The sequence below is a fragment of the Prorops nasuta genome, unplaced genomic scaffold, assembly GCF_024137725.1.
Source record: "Prorops nasuta isolate Cenicafe-Biocafe unplaced genomic scaffold, Cenicafe_Pnas_1.2 PNAS00021, whole genome shotgun sequence".
NCBI lineage: Eukaryota > Metazoa > Arthropoda > Insecta > Hymenoptera > Bethylidae > Prorops > Prorops nasuta.
The window spans coordinates 3,582,874-3,605,115 of NW_027116818.1; the positions used below are offsets into that span (position 1 = coordinate 3,582,874).

General features: G+C 39.2%; 1 protein-coding gene across 2 annotated transcripts in view; it reads right to left on the reverse strand.

The window, feature by feature from the left end:
- Window positions 1–22,242, reverse strand: part of Sema5c (Semaphorin 5c) — a 68,610-nt gene that overhangs the window by 41,587 nt on the left and 4,781 nt on the right. The gene's annotated exons all lie outside the window — the stretch shown is intronic.

Genomic DNA, 22,242 nt, shown 5'->3' on the forward strand with positions numbered 1-22,242 from the left:
GAAAGTTCATCGCGATGAAAACACGAATTGAATAGGAATGAACGATCGAAACGACTAATTTCGCGCAAAAGCTCGAAGCGAGTTGATTTGGCAGTCCTAATAAGGAGGAGACGCGTGGTTGCAATAAGTCTTCGGGAGAACTCTTCGTTTCTCCCGTATATAACGGGTGTGCCATTTCAATCGACCCACACTAACAACTTGAAATTCTTATTATTTTTGCAACTACGTGAGAGATATCAATTTTTGTACAACGCGGTTGATTAACTCCTTCCGGTTTAGGCGGGACTCGTTCCGATAGGAGAATGACGTATTGCATATAGTCTAAACCGATAACTAGCGTGACATTAACCTAATGACAATACGGAAGCGGAATAATGTTATCATTGGTCAGTGTCATGCCAATTCTCGGTCTAGATTACGATACGTCATACTCCTATTATAGCGAAATCAGTAGCCCCGCCTAAATCGTAATAATGAATTGATATATGCTATTCCGTATAAAACTTTTTTGCAAATAAATAGAAAGCTCTCTGGGAAAGTCCTATGAAAAAAATTGGTAACTATTTTTTACAAAAATAAATTTTTACTTTTAAGCTTCCTGGGATGAGTGAAATAAAACACGCTGTGTATATGCATTGCTCTATAACGATGAACGAAAAAATAAGTAGTATATACATATAAATTTCATCTTCTAGTTTAAATAAGAGATCTAATTTCTTTGTAACGAAATAATAAGTATTACATAAAATGGTAAATCAATAAGGAGCATAAATATTCGTGAAAGAAATAGAACAATTTATAAGGAAAAATTAATTTGGTTGCAGGTCATCTCGTAGTTTTTTATACTTGAAGAAAATGGTGATACGACTCGAATACGCTGTGAATAATATGGGGCAAAAATCGTAAGTGCAGCTAGCCAAGTGAGATTAACCAGCGCGAATAATTACCGGATCACCTTGAGTCTACGGTTAAACGCGCGGAGCTCCATCGAGAACGGGACACGTCCATACACATAGGACTGATCTCGATCATTGCAATTAATTATGCGATTGCTCATCCTGGCTGACCAGTAACAACGATGCCTCTGTATCGTTAATTAATGTACTCGCTATACTTTCGCTAAATGAAAAATTTATCCGATAGATGATCAGCCAAATGGTCTTCTATATGTATATAGTATATGAAGAGTCCCTTTAATTAAATTCTAGTTTATTCCTGTAGAGTGAAAAGCAAAAGTGAATAAGCACTTTAAAATGTGGTATATTCTTTTAACAAATAAGAAATTCATTTATATAATTTAAATCGATGTAATTAGAACAAAAATAATTTTTTGAAAATCTCTGAATACCACATTTAGAATGTGTTCACTTTGCTATTCATCATTCTACATGATATATTACAATTTCAGGATAACGCTTATCACGGAAAGAGCTCGTGAGATATAACTAAAATACCTCCATCAGGTAATTAGTTAAATTGATTTTTCTAAGTAATAAAATTAGTATTATACTACAGTGGCGTAGAGTGTTTAACTTATGACTATATATATATATATATATATATACAGAAATTGATCAATAAAAAAGATTTCTCCGAGTGTTGGTCGCTTAATGTAATAAAGTTGGAATCAATTAGTCATAATTGCGTTTAATAATTATAGTAGGAAGACAAGCTGCTAATTGACCTGCATGTTTCTTTTGTTAAAAAGTATACTTGTTATACCCATGAGTGACCATTCGAATGTTCGATTATTCATTGGTCGTCGTGGCGTGTCCTGGTCCAGTCCTGCCTCTCTCACGACCCAGTTCATGACTGGCCGCTGGCGAGAAAAAGAATCTCTAATCTCGTCTGTTCTCCTCTCTAGCATAGCGTGTTTTATGCCTCTCTTCGCTTCGCGCCCTTCGACACGCACCAAACGACCTCGATGCACGCCAAGTCCCCGAGGAATTCAACCCACTATTTACTTCCCTTTTATCCTCTCAAATTTTCTTTCGTTCGGCTACGCTTCAACACCGCTAATACAGCTACCTATACTGACACTCTGTGTAGACTGCATGATTTAAATAAGAAACTTGCTTTTTTAAATATCCAAAAAATAAAACACTTGTGATGTGTAAGCAAAAATTTTACAAATACTATAAAATTTTGAATTTTTATAATAATAATACGAAGAATGTGAAAAATTAGTAAAATAAAAAACAGGTAAAAAGGAAAAGTGTGAGAGGGCACTGTTTGTCATGATGTAAACGAATGTTATTGAGAGTTACATAGGAGTAGATTGTGGACATTTAAAAGTTGGCTATATTTGTGGCTTTTTCTCATTCAACAAGTAAACATAGCTAGGCCAAGCCTAAATAAGCTGCTCCTGAATACTATGATGCCCGCATACGAATGTTTTTGATCTACACATTTACATAATATACACATACACGTAATACAGACTACCTGGATGAGAATTTTTACGAAGAGAGCCCTCACTCGCCAGTATACAAACAGAAGCGGGTGGCGGCGTGAGAATCTCCCAGCTCAGAATTCAACATTCTCTTTTTGCATATTTAAAACACCCCAAAGGATATATCGATCCTGGCACGTTATTCTTATTATAATTTCAATGTTTACTCCTACCGTATCGACTTTCTTCATAACTGGTTTTTATTGTTTCAAGCTGCTTGTTTTCGTACTTGTTCGAGGAAAGTGAGACGATCCCTCGGTGTTGAAATAACAACGAGGCTATCGAGGTATAATATATAACGTGGACTTGTGTGAAGTATACTATATTGTAGATTCATGATGAAGGTGGTAGTACTGGAAGTACATACTAGAATAGGGGGACGTTGGAGGACCCATGGAGATGGCTGATGCAGGGTCATTGACCTCGGCTATGACGACTCATCCTGTGGCTGTAGCATCATCTCTCAGGTCCATTCTTATACTAGTGTAAGATTGCCTCTTCGCTCGTCAGCTAACACTAGCAGAGATCTTTTTCACCACGGGATCACACGCGATATTTTTTATTATTCCTATCTGATAATTTATCAACCATTTATTTGAAAAGTACAAAAAGAACATTTTTATATAAATATTTTAAATTTTTGCTGAAATAAATTTGATACAATGCTACCATTCCTTACATCCTTGTCAGTAAAGAAATCACACATACACCTCGTTTATCTCTACGCGCAGAATAATCGAGGAATTCTTCGTTAAGCACAAAAGAAAAATTTCTATAAATATTTACAATGTATGGCGTAATAAAATTGATGCAAGGAAGAAACTCGAAGGGGAAAAATCACGAGTGGTACTTTCCCTTCTCGAGATGCACGCCCCGATCACGCCCCTGGCTTTTGCGACCCACGGCTCGGCACAAAACTCTTCCCCCTCACGACTCGTCACGATCGCGACACGATTTTATTTATCGCACGTGTGCGCGACATTGCCAATGAAACTCCGGTAATAATTGCATATATATATATATAGTACACGAGTCCTCGTGGATTCGTCCACTCTTATTGCTCCGAAAAGCACAATTGTTTTCATTCGAGAAACTCTACGTAGGACCACGTTCTCCTTGACAAAATTATATCGCGAGTATAATTCCTCGAAGAAGGATGAAATGCCTGGATCGGATTAATTGTAAGTCGTAATAAGTCACCGGGCGATATTACATTATTAACTCGACTCGAGAGTCGACTTAAAGGGTAATTGGAATTCGTTCTAAGCTCACTCACATTTTTTACTATAGTTTATCTTTCTAATTAACCTATCATGATTTCCATTAACTCGAGCTCTCTAGCTACTATAAAAAGTTAACAATTTAATTAAAGTGGTCATCAATAACGCATCGGAACTGGTAATAACGTCAGTTGCAGGATTGAAGCGAGAGAACAAAGCTTTCCAACTCAATTACAATTGTGACTCGCGAGCTAACATCGATTTGTAATAGCGTCGGTACTTTCGCCGAGGTTGATTGAGAAGTCTCGTCAATTAGTTGCATCGTTATTAGAGAGATTTTTGATTTTAGACGAGTCCAAGGGTCGCGAGTCGATTGTGCTATCGTCGCCCACGACTATCGCGTTGAATTTTATGCACGAGAAAAGGATAAAATATATCGGCGTATTTTGTTTCCCTTTCCGGTGTGTCATCCAGTGTGGTTGGATTCATCCAAACGCGAGGAGAGATTGGAAAAGCGTCGATGGGAGGTTTTTATAGACCCACGTGCAGGTTTCGATAAATATAATACTACGCGTATACACGCGTGGCACCAGTTTAGCCACCTATTTAGGGTCTCGTGCTCGCTGCATGAGGGAACCTAAATATCCTTGCTCTTCCCTCTGACAGCGTTTTAGAAAATAAACTCTCGCGTCGTGTTCTTTCGAAGAACTGCCCCTAGAAACATAATTAACTACTAATATAAATTATTGTTTGTTATTTTTTGGTTTACACATCAATCACAAATTCTTCTTTAAACAATTATTTTTTTTCGTTCTAACTCGATCATCTCCCGAAAGCAAATAGCAGATAGGAGCATTTTCAATTTCTTCGGTAAACCCTCGACGTGTTTCAACGTTAAATTGCAATTCTAAATATCCTTCCTCTCCCCTCTGACATTGTTTTAGAAAATAAACTCCCACGTGCTCTTTCGACGAACCCACCCAATCACAGTCAATTACTATTATAAATAATTATTTGTTATTTGCTATTTGATTTGTACATAAATCACCAATTCCACCTTAAGCAATTATTTTCCTTCGTTTCAACTCGATCGTCTCCAAGGCACTGCAGTGTCGAAAGCAAAATAGCAGATAGCACGATTTTCCATTTTCAATTTATTCAGTAGACTAGCAACGTGTTCGAACCTTGAATTACAATTCCGTGCTGGCCCGGGGCTTTTACAAAGATGCGGAGTTTGAGTGGTAGTTTCCCTTCTCCTCAAGAGATTCTCAAACAGCAGCAACGTCATCGCGGTGGTCCCCGGTAAAACGGATCTTTTTTAAAGGTTCTTCTGGAGATAATACAAAAAAGTGCTATGGGGTGGTCCCAAATCTCTTTAAAAATAGGAAATCCTTCGGATTCTTAATACTCCACGTTTCTTTTTGCCCGAGACACTACTCAATATACCTGGCGTAAGAGACATTTCTCTCACACGTGTACTCCACTATCTACCCTCGCAACCGAAACAAAAATCAAACCACCAAACCTCTTATCTTCAAGACTCTGAATTTTAGTCTTTTTACGTCCTTCGTTTAAACTCTTATCTTTCAAAGAGAAAATCTTCGAGTTTATCAAAAATATTTGTCACAACGATAATGAGGATTTATTCGAGCACGGAAAGCTATTTGAAAAATCTTTCGTATATAGAATTTTTTAATCGAGTGTCTCGAGCAGGTTGCGAGGATAACGAGAGCCTGCAGCAGCCCAGCCGAGATGGTACTCGAGTACCGGAAGTGACGCGTTTGGTTCGCGACCTAGAATTGATCGAGTGGATAAAATCACCAACCCCCATTTTCTAAACAAATAGACTCTCTCGGGGCTCTAATAATACTAATACGAGGCAGCACAAGAGAGTAAACAACCCACCATCGCTATAGAGAATCACGTCAACCGTATACGCTTCTTCTTTATAATATATATAACATAAAGCCATTTTTCACAAATTTTAAACCAACACGAGACACATAAAAATATGTAGAATAATTCCGAAGCCTCGATCAATTAAAAAAAAAACACTGTATCATTCAAATTTAATTCTTCTATAATAACAATTATTCTTAAAATGTTGATGTGACGTGGATTTATGGTAGCCTTTTAAGAACTCGTATGGGAATATACCATACAGTGGAGGGTCAAGTGGGTTTGGATTGAAAAGCGAAAAGAAATGGACAGTGGTCCAACAATGCTCGATCGGATCAATGGCATCAGTTGTTTCGTATCTTCGAATCGCGCTGAACGCGATATCCGGTTGTTCCTACCGCGCCGTCAGCTTCACGCTCCTTTCGGATCTATGCAAATGAGTCTCGCCATCGTGTAGATAGTATATATGCGCTTGCATATATATATATAGCCACAGGATCGATCTCCTCCGATTACGTGGGTGTATCGCATTCGGGGTCTCGGGTGCCTCTCAAAACGATGCTTTATCGTGATTTATACCGAGGCCTTCCAGTGACAAACGAGAGAAAAAGAGTGGGGGTAAACAAAGGGCTTGCGAAAAATCCTGAAGACGCGGTAGATGAAGCTGAAGAGCCGACGATAAAAAGTTAAATAAATTCCATGATTTTATCTTACCGAATATCAGTATAAGATCTGCCAATATAATAACTGAAGACATCAGTGAACGAAATTTTAATTAGTTTTTTTTTTTGAGAGAAAATTACCCAATGCACGTTTTGAGAGGCTCGTGTATAGATTTAATCCTCGGTTAAAAGAGCTATTGTACATATGTATATACTCGTTTCCTCCTCACAAGTTTTTCATACCAAACGTGCCATTTGGTACATAATGTACTTGCTACGCAAAAATTTTAATGCGAATTTACCCGAATACTGAAACCGCGAGTTATGATTTTCTTCCTTTGACGAAATATCAAAGTTTATCATTCGTTAGCAGTGATACAAAGGACGATTAAAATGTATCGCATCGTGCAGTTGGCAGGACACGCCTGATACCGGGAAAAGGAGAAAAACTTTGAATGGATAGGAAGATATACGTGTATAAAGTCGAGGAGGAGAAAACCGGTGGACGCGGTGCAGCAGTGACCGGTTGTGCTTCTTCTGGAAACAAAACAATCCGGTTTTCACGATGTTTGTACGTGCAGAGCTGCTGCGTAAGAAGGTTCGCTTCGCCTTACACGCGGGACACACTCGCAAACGTGCGGGCGCCCGCCCACGTGCATTTTGCATCCACTCGAGCAATTCTCTCTCTATATTCCTCCTCAAAATCCACTGCACAAACTTCAGTTTTCTCCAATCTTCCAACTCGTGCTCCAAGCTTCAAAATAATACATTGTGAAGTTAATTAGTAGTCGATCGATTAAAAAACATAGTCCAACCGCACTTATTTGGAGAAACACGTGCTAGCTTCATTACCATGATTGGTTAACAGGGAGTGTGCTCGAAAATACGAGTCATTGGGGATTCAGAAAATACGGCGAGTTCATTAGCATAGCCCGGTAGCTTCCTGGGTCGGACAGGAAATGTCAGGCTTCCCGAAAGGATGGGGTTGACGCGGTGTACGTGACGGGAAAGAATCTGCGTCCGCTGCATAAATGTCAGATGACGAGGAGCGAGATTGGTAGATCATTCCTTGGTAAAACTCTTTTTCCAACCGGATGAGGGAGCAACCGGAAAGTCTCGTCGAAAGCTTTCCCTTTTTTCATTACCTGAGAATAATTCCCATCGAGGCGTTCGATATTCCTTGGAAAGATCCGCAATCAGAGGTGACCTTGATCGAAACCGATAGCCGATCGAAGCCTGCGAAAGGGAGCTCCAGTGCACTTTGACCTTTCGTCCCGTTATTTCGACAAATTCGTCAGCCTGTTAAGTCGGCGATAAATCTCTGGGGAAAAGTGCAAAAACAAACCGATTCAGATTCTCGAGTAAACAATCCGCTCGAAGGCGAAGATTATCTTGGCTCGTATCAAGGACGTTCTTGTAAAGTGTCTGGAAATCGTGGCAATTGAATTTAACACGTTTTTGTTTTTTATTTGGGTGTTAAAGGGAATATCGGAGAGATTATTGAGTTTATTTTCTGTTTTTACAGTTATATATATATTATATACTATATAGTATGATTAAAAATTTGTTATTTTGGGGAAAATTAAACGTTGCCACCTGTGTACGTGATTGGATATATTATAGAGCACTCTCTCCCTCCTCCCCCCCTCTCTCATTTTCTCCTCCTATCACTATCGCAATATTTACACAAAACGCTGACAACTCCGAAAGAGATAAGATTCCTTCATTTTTTGAGCTTTTTACTCTTTCTTATTCCAACCGAGCTATCTAATTTTTCACATCGATGGTCTATTATTAAACAGTGGACGTACGAGTAGATAAAATTAAATACAATATAATAAGTATAGTGATACATTTCTGTAAGCATAGATACAATTATAAAAAAAAAAAATTGATTTGTCATGCCGCTTAAAAATTAAATTTCTAACACGAAGTAATTTCAGAAAAATGCAGTTTCTATAGTTAAAAGTTTTTATAACTGTTTTATTAATTCTTCAGTGTAAAGCAAGAGTATAATGTAGGGCTAACGTGCAAAATTAGAAGTGCAGAGACTGTGTAACAAAAAGAGTTCAAGTGTACTGGTAGCGCGGCAGCTTTCAATTAAGAAACCCGTAAAGCAACAGGAGGAACTATTTAAGACACAAGGGTCGTAAACGCAGGAACTCAGAGCAACGATTACGCAGCAACAGACAAAGTTTCTTCGACATCGTTGCTTAACAAAGCAATTTCAGCAATTTCCCCCTTTCACTGTTTACCATTCGTCCTCATTTCGTTGACAGGTGTAATTTAAATAAATAATAAACAGTTTACAATAATAATACTGAGTCCCCTCATAAGCTTCCGCGTTTGGTATCACTTTACCACATCGAGTACAACGAGGCTCACCATTATACCAGTAATCAGTAGGTCCATATGGATTACATTGTGTGAAAGATTCGTATTAATCATTTTTCCACTTATACTATTTCTATGTAACATACTGCACATTATGAAATTCATAGAATAGGAGTTCTCCAAATTCCCTCCATCTATGATCCTGCGTAAGTATATAGAGGATCCTGATTATACAGTTTGTAGGAAATACTGGGGAGATCCTTTAGCACGTGTCCGTTGATTTAAGATGTCGTAGCCTAAACGCAGGCACAAGATTGGTGATAATAAAAAGGGGAAATAAATATTAGCGAAGGGCGTTGGTACTCATAATACGCGCGTTGGTCGCACGACGTGCCAAACAAAGGAGTAGAGGGCTATAAACCTACCCAGCTATAAACCATGGCTGCTGGCGTGCGCGCGAGCGACACACACGAAAAACTCGTTACGTGTGGTCACGCTCGAACCAACGCGATGCCAAAATTCCGGGGAGAGAACCAAAAGGTTCTGTCATCCAGCAGAAAACTGTAAATTCATTGATGTATATATATATACAAAGCCTGGAGAATTCTTTCTCTCTGGATTCGCATTGGCAATAAGCAAAAATCTTGCGGTTATGGGTCCAATAAAATTTCAAAGGACTCTCGCGTGATTCTCTCTATACTTTTATAAACCCTGATTCCTATTTTTTTTTTTTCTGTGGTCTTGCGTCGAGATCGTGCGGTTTCTGTCCATCCAGTATTGAGAATTTACGGAGGAACGAGAAAGGGCGTGCCAGAGGATTCCTCTTAGCAGACACTTGTAAATACACGCGTGTGCAATTCTATTTCTGTAGCAGCGAAAAATGGGCCTCGTCGTCTGGTCTCGTAGACACTGCACTTGTGTTCTGCGATATTTAACGAGCCCCCACCTCACGATGTAAATTTCAAAGCGTCGGGGAGAAATGGGTTAAGGCTTTCTCTCGCATCTTGTAAATTTCATGTCGGAATTCTACGTCCAAGAGATATCTTCTTCGTGGACCACCCGAAAAGATTGCAACCAGGTTGCATGAAAAATGTCTTTCTTCCACGGTAAATAATAAACTACCTATGGTTGAGTTTTATGAAAATAGGAGCGATGCGTTGGATTTTTATGGGAATAATATTGAGAGTGTGATCTAATATATAGTTTTTTTATGGACCACTTGAAAAGAATTGTAAGTAGGGTGCGTGAAAAATATTTTTTCTCCACTAAATAATTGAGTACGATCGAGTTTTATGAGTATAGAAAGAAAAGTTGGAATTTTATGGGATTGTTGGAATCTGATAGGAACAATGTTGATACTGTGATCCAATTTACTAAAAATTATTGTTACAATGAAGCGTTGTTTGCAATTCAGCATCCTCTTATATATAGGGAAGTCTAGCAAAGGCGTAATGAATCTTTCCCAAGGCGTGACAAGCATGATTAATCGTTCCCTCGGGATGCTTATCGCGAATAGGCGCTGCGTACACGCGTATTCCGTGCCGCGGGATAATTAAGAGTACCGATAATTGGTCTACACAGCAATAAGGGTTGTGGAGACGAATGAAAGCATTGAACCTTCTTCCACATCGACCGATAAAATTCACATTGCGTTGAAAATATAGGAGAAAAGAAATGAATAGAAAAAAATTGAAGCGCAGAGGAATCAAAATGAAATTTTTAAAACAGGAACTGTACATACACGTACTCTATATACTGTGCAGAATTAAAAAAAAAACGATAATTGAACAAAAATATTAATTGAATATAAACAACTATACAGTTGCTTGATCTAGAGTATCAATTAACTGTAATAAAATTTTTATTATAGAGAGATTTAAATAATTCTTGTTTCATTAACCCATTTACTTATTAAAATCAAGCACCACGTTCAACTACGACCATTAAAAATAAAGACTCGTTTGAATGAAATAATTTCTTTTCGCGTTATAGCAAGGAACACGGAGATGCACGAAAGCGATGATCTACTTCTATCGAGCAATAAAATCCACAGTGCATTGAAAAGAAGAGAAAATAAAAAAGGGTAAATGGGAGGGGGTGTGCAGGGGGATGAAGACGAAGTGTTGGAATAAAGGATGGTGCTGGGGCAATTGTTGGTAGCTGATCGGCCGGAACGATTGCAGGTAGCCATTTAGATGGATGAAAAGCCAACGGGTGCGATTGAAGTTGAAGGGAGTAGCGGGTGTGCCAGGATGTAATCATGCTGCTTCACGCACGATTAATTCGCTAGATTACAAGGACAGCGGCGAGGGGGCTGCAGGTTAGAACAAAAATCAAGGCGTATCGCGAGGAGTAACTACCCAGAGACCCACCATACTGCCAATGAGCCAAAGAAACCATCAACTCGCTTACTAATCGCTGTCGAGGGTGTAAAACCGATGTAAAAAAAATACTCCTTCCTGCTCATCGAACCGGACCAACTCTCGCGTCTCGGGCTGAATTTATTTTTGGTATAACGTCTCGTTATAAGGACTATAAATATCTACACGCACTCGACGCCAGATTTCCACCGTGAAACCCCATCCTTTTATGGTGCCAATAATTCACGTCTCGTATTTTCCACTCCATCATTATATCGCTGCTAGTTTTACGTTAAATGGAAGATTCGTATACAGATTTCCAATATTAGAATTGTTAGATATGATAAGATCTCGACTTATAAATGTGTACCAGAGAAGAAAATTTTATAGATTTTTAAAAAGATGTTTATAATAACGAGTGAGTTTTAGTGGCGAGTTGCATAAACATCGAGACAAAGTTGAGGATAGAAAGGAGAAGAGTGATAAATGTCTGGTTTGTTAAAGTGTCTCCGTTCGAGGAAGACCTGTGTTGAAGAGCGGTAAAAGACGGATGTACACAAGCGAGGAAAGCTATAATCGAGACGTTCTCATTCGCTGGAGTACGAGAGACGTTCGAGCAGGAAGGAAAGCGCGTTTGAGAAACCGTGGCTAATATCGCACGGTTTTTGCGTTTATTTTCCAACCCGAGCATACCGTGCTTGCTTCGAGGACCGAGGGAAGCTGCAAGGTATAACGTATATAAACACGTTTATCTGTCCAGCGTCATCTCTGCATCCTGTACCGATCTTTCTTTATTCTATCCCTCTCTCTCTCTCTCTCTCTCTCTCTCTATTATTATCTCCACTACACAAGACTCTCTCGTTACGTGGTTTATGTGTTCTTTCTATTACCACCTCCAATTCTCCAACCCTTTTCTTTCTTCTTCTTCCTTCTGCTTTTTTCCAATGCTTCTCTTCCCTCCTCTCTTTTTATTTCTCATCTCGCACCTTTTTACTCGAGACCCTCGCAACTTACTCTTCAGGGTGTGGCTGCTTCGACGCGCAGCATCTTCTCGGCCCTCGAGCTTTCGAAGCACACGCTTCGTTTGCGTTAAACCTCCACGCGCGATTTATCTTGGCCACGACGAGTAGGCCGGAATAAGAGGCGCGAGCACTCGCATCCGTATGGACGCCGGTCTTGTGTGTTGTACTCGAGAGAGTTTTATGGGAGCGGATCTCCAAACATGGCAACGTGCTCTCGAGACGAGCCGAGAACTCTGTAGTTACGATTCCACGAGGCTCGCTTCGCTAAATCGACGTCTTCCATCGCTTCGTGTCCGTTGGCTTTATCGAAAACCAAAGACAATACGTTATAAACTGATGCAATTATTCCAAGTTGGACATTTTAATGACGGATATTATAATGATCATTTTTTTTCTATTGCAAAGTGAAATTATGCACTTGATTAAATAAATGTCTTCCAAAGCTTCGTGCTTGTAACTTTATCAAAAATCAAAGAAAATATACTACAAACTAATGCAATTATTCGCAGGTGGGAAGTTTAATCAGAAATCCTCTAATGACCTTTTTCTTTTAGCAATGGAATCTATACTATAGATACAGTGATTATCTATTAGTAGTAATCACCGAAGTTTCCAATGATGGAAAGTGAAACGAGTTAAATGCAAAGCTCTAACTATATATATGACAGATTCAGGCGATTTAATAGAACGAAGAAAAAGGACGTAAAGGATATTATTAAAGTTTTTCACGAAAGAAAAAGAGAGAGATTTATGGGTAGAACTTAGCAGGATCGCGTGCCTGATATTAATGGAGCGCGGACATTTCTTTTCATAGCCAATAAACGATATCGCGTCCAATGGGGAGCGTTGGAAAAATGAGTTTGAGAATATCGATGATTCGTCAGTGTCGTAAAGTTTGGTGAAACTTAAAAAAATAAGAGGCCAAAACCGGACGAGATCCTTATTAATAGGTTGATCGCGAGACCGATTCGTCTGGCCTCTCGGACGAGAAAAATACTGTCGCGTTTCCTGGTTATCGCCTTTCTGATATTTACGATAGTCGTTGATCAATGGCGAAGGGCAAAGCGAGCGAGCGAGCGAGCGAGAGAGAGAGAGAGAGAGAGAGAGAGAGAGAGAGAAGTTACAGTCGAGGAGTATCGGCGGTTTCCCTCTTCTCGTATATTTATCGCGATCCTTATTTATCTTTAGCCTGGGTACTTGCACGAAAATTGATTAACATTATCCCGTAGTTTCGCGTGAGTGGTGGGTGATAATTCAGAATTTACACTTGCAAAAGTGACAGGGGTCGTTAAACGCAGCAGTGTGCTATATCGTGCATGTGGATATAAAAAAGTGAGTCGGCTGCGCATTTCAGCAACGACGACGAGTGGCGCTGAATAAGTGGAAGTAGTTGATGAAAACAGGTGGCCGAAGACTGTTTTCTTGCTCGAGTGATAAGAGGGTCATCTGGCGAGAGTCGTGACCCCTTCGATGACGTGTCCCGCTTTGGTGATGCAACGAGGGTCGAGGCTCTTCCATATTGTATATACTTATATACATATATATGTATATATAGGAGCGAAAGAAAATTGCACGCGGATAGAAAGATCAATGCACCACAACCGCCAATCCTCTATTCCTTCTAATCTCGACTAGCAACGATCGATAACTTTTCGAACTTTTGCCCGTAATCCATGTCCGCCTCGTTCTCGGACTCAATGAAAGGCTAAAACGAAAAATCCCTGTCTACACTCCTACGCAAACTGGTGGCGGCACGAAAATGTGGCAATTCGATGATTAGTAAACCTACCGGGAACACCCACGCCAATCACCAATCATTAATATTCCATGGAATTCGATACTTCCCCATTGGCGTAATGTATAGTTCTTCAACAAAGACAATGATTCGACTATCAAGATTTCCTTGCAATATTTTTTTTTCTTTATTTTTATTTTCTTTATATTATCTTCTTTGGATTTTTATCACTGTTTAAAATAGGCTTATAATTGTTTGATTAATTTGAAGTTAGATTTTAAGACGCGTGGTGGTTTTCCTTTTCTCATTTTCCAGGTTTCCCGTATAATTCTTTTTATCATTATACATATATTGTGCACACATTTAGCACAGTTGTGTTTTATCAACCTTATAAACAATTTTAATATCATATTTCCTTTATACACACGATCTTACTTTGCACGATAATAAAATTTCTATTTTCTTCCCTCTCCCTTTCAATATCATCGATTTTAATTCCCACAAACGTCCATGAATCTGTTTACACGAAAAGTAAAATTTATTCGCTTCTCTTTTAACCAATTTCACTCAGAGCTTTCTCCGGTAAACAGAATTTACGGTTAGATTATTATTGCAAATTGATGGAAGAAATCTCTAGGAGTGTTGGAAGAATATTAGATTGTAGAAGTTGTGAAAGATTGTTGGAAAAAAGGGAGTGAAGGGACGGAAGGAGAGGAGAGTGTATAGAGAGAAGGCATAGCTGTTGCATGAGTCGTGACGAGGCGTTGCTTTGAAAGTAATTAATCCTCCGTTTGCTTCATTTAGTGCGATGACACGTCGGAGTGCCAAGCGAGTTGTGGCCTCGGATCTTGAGGTCTCTTCTTGTAGGCGTCTAATGGCCTGGCGACCGTCGCATCGCACTCGCTCTCTGCAGTCCAACCAGGGATTTCTCCAGAGGTACAGTTGCGAGTCCACACAACTCGTACGCAACACGAGTGTGTGTCGTAAGAAACAAACAAGTATCACTCGACACTTGTATTCTTCGCCAAATCTCTCCCCCCCTCCCCCCTCTCTCTTACACAATTTTGTCTACCAAATTAAAACTGTTTAAATTTTTAATGACAAAATAAAACTCACTTTCTTCGTAATTTTACATCAAGTTTTATTTTGGTTTATTTACAACGTATACTATTCCCATGCAACACACTCGTGCGATACTTAGTCGCTTATCAACCTTGCTATTTTCCCTGGAAAACAATTCCAGTACGGACTCTCGAACTATTCTAAGATAATAGTATTGATCAGGCGTGAGATTAATTTATAACTGCGTGCTTCTTTGCAACTACTTAACAAATCCATTAATCGTGCCTGTTGTTGATTGTCAGCGAGATAAGCTGAGGTGAACTATGAAACAACTTGGGCCAAGAGTCAGTCTAGTTTCTAGAAAATATTTATCTATTATTAGAGAGAATGGCCAACTATAAGTTTTAAAGGTAGATATTATAGTAAACTTTTCGTGAGTTCTATCCTAATCAAGAAAAATGTTTTTAAAATATAATAAATAATCAACTATATTCGCATAAAATTTTAATAAATATTCGCTTACAGTTTGTTAAATAATAGGACACAGTAAATTTAACATTTTGCATAATGGTCATATTGTTATTCTACGTTGATCCAAATAATTTATTATAAATATCTCATTTATTTACATTCTATAGAAACAGGTCGCTATTTTCAAACCTCTAGCTTATCACTCGTTATCAGTTTTATAGCTTAAACCGATGTAGTTTTAAAAGAAAAAATATTGTTCCAATCAGACACGGAAAATCGTTTGTTAACAGGTACTTTTACCTCAACAGTTTATTACGTTTAAGCGTTAAATATACGAAATGAATTCACTTGGAAATGTCGGTGACCGAGGATCATTGATCGACTCTCTCTCTCTCTCTCTCATCGGAGTTTTTTGCAAGAGGGAGAAACACGGAGGGAATGCAATAAGACTGACGGAACAAATGATTTATCCCCGCGTTGCGTGATAAAAGCAAAGAGCGAGCGAAGCTGAAATTGCACAATCACAGAAAACACGAACGTCATTGCTGCTTAATGATTACATTTATTTACTTACCTGCTTTTTAATTCCATCGCAGCGTTACGATTATTCGCGAATCGAATCGTAGCTTCGTCTGCATGGATCACGCACGCCAATATTGGCTTCGAGGTAGCAAAGTTAAACAAAGAGAAGGGGTGGGAGGAGTAGGGAAAAAAGAAAAATGTCTTGAACTTCGGCTTCTTGGCATCCATAAGGCTCGTGAAGCTGAAAGGAGCAGCACGCCAGGGAACTTTGCTCGATTCATTGGCTAAGTAAGTCGAGCGTGAGAATCAGAGGGAAAACTGACATCTGTTTGGATCCTATCGGAAAACGCGAGACACGATCGAGTGCGAGAAGGACGAGAGGATAAACTCTGGCGGAGGATGAAGAGGGAGGAGGGGCGCGAGGGGTTGATGATGGACAAGAAGAAATCTCCCGAGGAATGATTAATTCGCACGGGCATCGGGCTCTGCTACAAAGCTGACTATCGCGATAAATAAATTATGGCCACTGGCTTTAACGGCCAAGTCAACATATGGCCGAGATTGTTCGCGCTAATTAATAACACCGGGTTCGCGTTCAACGAGCACGCGTGTGCACGGTGCGTGCGTGACTGACTCTCGAGTCTGGGCTTGGAGGGAATACCTTATTATTCCAATGTCCCGAGGTACATGTCCCCCATTATCGATCAGCCTTATCGAAACACCTCCAATAACGATTCTCCGATTACTAATTATCATAATTATTATAGTCTTTCCCGAGATTTCTACTCGCGATTGCTTCTACGTCGGTTTCTCCATTAGAACCGTCGAGTTCCTCCGCGGGCGAAATCCACGTTGATTCTCAACGTGTTAATTATTGTGGAATTGGAATGGTTCCGTGAGGGAGGTGTGCCGGATAAATCTACTTTCTATATGGCGTTCGGTCGATCTCGAAACGCGTTCTTCGGGGTTTTCTTGTATCAAGGACGAGAAGAGGGCAAAGGATAAATATATATATATATATATATATATATGTATGTAGGTAATGCAGTCTCTCACATATCGTGGCGACTGTGGCGAGTGCTAATATTCCTCACAAGTGGCAGTGAAAAGACGAAAGAAGGCGAGCTTTGTGCGGACGGATCGTAAAAGAGCTTGTTCCAGTCGTCGCGTCGCCTAGAACACATCTGCCCCCCTCCCCTACCACCTCGTTAAGGCTCTCTTCCATTAATGTTAACTCGACTTCCTTTACTTTCTCAAGGGAAATCCTCTGAAATTCCTAAACACTACCGTTATCATCATTTTTCTTCATCTTCTCTGTATTATTTTCTAAATAAACATGTTTGTTCTAAGAAATTCCTTAATTTTCTATTGCTTTTTTATAAACCTTATTATAAAATCTACGGTATTAATAGGATATTTCTTATATACATAGAGGTGGAAGCATTCCATTTGGCAATAAAAGATTACATCATTCAAACGTACTCGTAATTTTTCCATTTCACAATTTTATATCTTCCATAGTGATTGAAAATGAATGTTGTTGAATAATCGAGTAATAAAATAGAGATTATAAGTATAATTACTGGAATAGCAGATAAATATTTTATTAGAATGATACAGTTTTTGAAAGAATCAATAATTTTCTTGCAATTTTATCAGTTAATCGATACTAGGATAAAAGTTGCTGGACTTTGCCTGCAGGAAGACGAATTACATCGTTGAGTATACTTAAAATTAGTATTACGCATAAATATTTCGTCACTCGACGGGCTAATTTCGAGCAGAGTTCCGCGAATGAACGATGGAAAGGTTTACGTCATTTCAGTTACAGCTTTCAAACACCGGATTCATGCAAGATACTTATTAGATAGTTTTACGATTTTACAGTTGTTTATGGTGGATGCCAGACGAATAACTCGACACTTGTCGAGTTTACTATACTCGGTACACTCGCGAGTCAACAATTTTAGGCAACGAAATAAAAAGTTGCCCTTTGAAAGGCTTGACGATTGCTTAAAAAAGCTGAGAATGATTCTTTCTCGTTAAAAAAATCTCTGAGATATCTTCCTGCTACGATGAAAAATAATCAAACACCATCGTCCCTTTTTACCGAATAAACATTGCTGCGAGAATAAATTTCTTCAAGTTACATACGATACTTTTTGAGAAAACTTTAAAGAGAGTGAATAAAAATAAAATTGAGCCAAGTTTTCGTTGGTTCACCGCAAAATTCCGCAGGGTATTTATTGAAAAGTGATACGAGACTATAAAAGAAAAACACGTATAAAGAAAGTCTTACCTGAAACTCTTCAAGATCCCCCAGAGGCCGAGTTTGTTTTCATGGGTGCTCGCACCGTCACCCTTAGGAAACTGATGGTTCCAGTGGAGAACAACTAAACTACTGCTATCCGTATCGAAAGGTGGGAGATAAATAGCAAGGAACACCTGAACGACACCAATGTTGGTAGTGCGAGGACGCAAAGCGGGAAAAACGTGTACGGACGCCTATATTTGCCCGTGAAAGATCGTATGTCACGTGGACGCGTCTGCATACGCACACAAATCTCTGGTAACGTTTGCAGTACTTTGGAGCGAGAACCCGAAGAAACTGATAAGAGAAGTGGCGACCAGCTGTCTTGCGGAGTACCGAATATATATGTATGTATATCTAACTTCCGGCAAGATTAATCTCTCCATGTGCACAAATTATAAACACGACTATCACGATCCGAATGATTCGACAGCATCCGAGCCACGATCAATCCCTCTTCTTAAGAAATCTCAATTAAGCTAATCACTGTTGTGTTAGGAGCTTCATTTTGAACAGTACGGCGCACAATTAACTCGGGATTGAAAACGAGCCTTGAAAACCGAAACTAATACGTTCCAGTGACCTTGACCTTTGTCTCGGTACGATTGTTCGATATTAGCGAAATCAGTGAAATTGCTTCCTAATGAGAAATGATCGATGACTCGGTGACAATTTTCGATATCCGTTCAATCTCACCGATCGAAATGATTAATCGTTTGTCAGTTTTATGCGCAAGGTGGTATATACTAGTATTTTCTTATTATTTTTTCTCGAGTATCGATTCCAGGTGTATGGACTAGTTTAAAAAATGCTTATTCGCGGAAAAAGTTGAGTGCTCGATAAACTCGAATTACCGTTAAGGTCGTTGCAAAATGGGAATAACAAGATTAGTGGCTCTCTTTTCCTCGTGAAAAAGATAAACTCTTAGTCACGTTAAGCGAAAGCTCTGATGATTATGCGGTTTTTTGATATATTATTTTATTCTTCAGGAAGGGGGAGGGCGTTCGAAAAATTTGTATTTATGGAGAATACAGAATTTTCAATGGAGCCTGTGAGATTTGCTTCGCAAATATGACATTTCTATAGTAGTCACGAATTGGACAAAACAATCTCGAGGAACTCGAGAAACTATTTAATAAATTTGACTATCGATAATCAATTCAATGAAGGTTAAAGGGAGAGCCTAATAAAAAAACGCTGCATAAATATAAACAAACAATTATATCACAGTTTGGGTGTGTTCAAAGTTGTCCTTATCTGCTGTTTATAAACGAATAGCTCATAGATCCGGGTAATTCGAAGCTTAAACTTATCGCTCGAGAGAGTCTCGTTATCACGCGTAATCACGATTAGTGTGTCGTCCGGTCGCTGAATGGAACGAAATAGCTATAGGCTTAAAATCGCTCGACCTTAAAATTCGCATAAAATCAATCGGAATCGATCAAAGTGGATGTGTGGTATCGGGTAAACTCGTGTCCTGGTTGAATCGATACTTCCGGTCAACTTCCACCGACATTTGAAACATACCACTACACAGACTCTGAATCGTTATGTAAATATAGAATAATTAAAAATTTAATTCTTTAAAATTAGCTCGATCGACCTAAATCATTTATCAATATTTACGAACTGCAACAGCTAAATTACAAATTGAATACACTAACTGTGCAAATACAGAAATTAAATTTTAAATTTCGCTTGATCGATGTAAACTATTTATCAATATTTACAAACCGATTCAAATAAACAAGGAGAAAATTAAATTTACCAAATTTTATCATTTTTATCAAGCAAATAAATAAAAAGGAAAATTACAATTTAGCGCAAAGGTCCAAACTCTAGTTGCATCGCTATGTTCAAATTAATGATAGATCGACAAAGTCAAGATTGAAAATGTGAATTGATTCTGCAAGGACAAACTTTAAATTTCTTTTCCTCTACTCAAAGAATTTTGACCAATACATCGTACACATATATAGGTCAATGAACCGCCGGTCGATTATATTTACAAACTTACGCCTTTGCGCTATTTTTGCAATGGACTCGAACAGTGCGTGTGTAAATGTATCGAACTCGGGCGTGTAAAGTTAAGTTGAGCGTAGCGGCTGCAAGGTGGCTGCCTTGCCGCGAGCGAGAAAGTATTGCGAGAGTCTTTATGCACGTACACGCACAACACGTATGCAATTCCAGCCTATCCCTCTCCGTATTGTCTATAAATTATCTAACCCACACAAGAGTATCAGGCGGCTTTATAAGTATACGGTATAACTACACCATAATGACCAGAGCTATGAGCTATCAGCTGTTCCTGCGTTTTAACATCCTGCGTCATCAATAATTTATCATACACTGGCACACTAATTTCTTCGATCACTGTCCAGAATAATAACTTTAGGCTCGTAAATCAGCGAATCGTAGGCTTGTAACTACCCCTATCTACCCCCCCCCCCCTCCCTCTCTGTTTACACCAAATGTATCATATACAGCTTACGCGTAATCTGCTCGAACGATCTGGCACAGAATGCGCGGAAAAAGATTATATTCCGTGCTTTCTAACGTTTGAAAATCCGAGATTTAACTCGGAATTCCGTAGGTTTACAGGTGCACACTGTACGCGCACAGCGACGACATGACATTAATAACTGTGAAACAAACGTACCTTAACTTGTTCCATATGTAAGATGAGGATGTTGTGCTACATACTCGAGGTGCTCGAGAATTCATTGGAATATAAGCAGCGAGGCATGCACGATATTGGATCGCTCCTGTATCGAGCGCGTATAGTTTCATTTCGATTGGCAAACGGAGATATTGCATTGAGAAACATTTAGCGAACTAATTAAGCGAAATCCTATAAGTTAACAAATGCAGGAAAGTTTTGGATTTGTATTGTAGTTTGTGCAGGATGTACAATGTCCTGTTATGCTTAGAAGAGTGTTTCTGTTTACGAAAAAGTAGGTACATGATACCGCAGAGAATTCCGAAAAAATTCTTAGTGTAGAAAACACAAAATAACAACTTATTCCACTATTTAAACTCGAAGACATTTAAAATATATGAGTTTAATTAAAAAAAGAAATAAAGAAACTGCGAGTAAAAATTGTACTTTCGTTTCAGAATATTTTTTTACCCCAATATGATCAACTGATTCTTATTGATAAATACAACAAATTTGAAGTTAACGAGATAACGGAAGAGGGGTAGGAAAAACCGGATGTGACGTAAAGTTGAAGGCTGAAACACCGGAATAACGAAGTTTCTTTGTAAGTCGAGAAAGCGAGAAAAAAGTGCGACGTGGAATTAACGTGCCGCTTGGGAAAGTTGTTGCTGCTGCGAGATGTTGTTGCAAAAATAATTTTTGAGTAGACGTGTATGTGTGTGTGTTTGTGGATCGAGAAGGTAGTAGGCCAGTGCCATATAGGGATTATCGAAGGAGAGTGTTCTCGGACCGTTGGTCGTTATTCCATGAGAGTGGGAGGAGAAAAGGAAGAAGACGAGAGTCGCGCCCTGTAGTTGCAGTACAGGGTGTCCCGTCAGTGTTCGACGAATATTCGTCGGTGAAAAATTCTTGTGCAAAGAGGATTCGAGCTATAAAGCCTGCGTTCCCGTATCTCACCGTTAGATTGCTCCAGGATAAAGATTGCTGCTCCCGAAAGCTTCCTTTTAGCACCGTGCAAATGATAAACCCGAAAGGCGAGCCTCTAATTAACGAGAATGCATTTCTCGAATCTCTCGCGGCCACTGCTCCGAATTATTATCCGATCTCGTTAAACTCGATTTCCGATCCAGACGTTGTTGCCATGGTGGGAGGAGGACTTTTGGTCCATTTTCACTTTTAATTCTTCTCTCTCTCTCTCTCTCTTTCAGGATTATACATATATCGATGGGCGATAAACAATAAAAAAATCCTTCTTTCTCTATCTTTTTTTCCTTTGTCCCGATCACTCGTGTTTTTCTCAGTGGCTATTTTTGGAACGTGGAAGTGAGCCAGCACGGGGGACTCTGTATTTTTGCCGGAAAAAGGGGAAGGAAAAGCAGAGTTATTGCAAAAGTATTACTGAAGAAAGATGTACAGATGGATAGCATGTGTGAGACAGCTAGATGAATTTTGGTCGAAAGATCGAGCGTGTAAGCCTTTCTAGTTTTCTATCCTTTTGTTGGCTCGTGTCGTTCTTCGTTAGGCATCGACCTT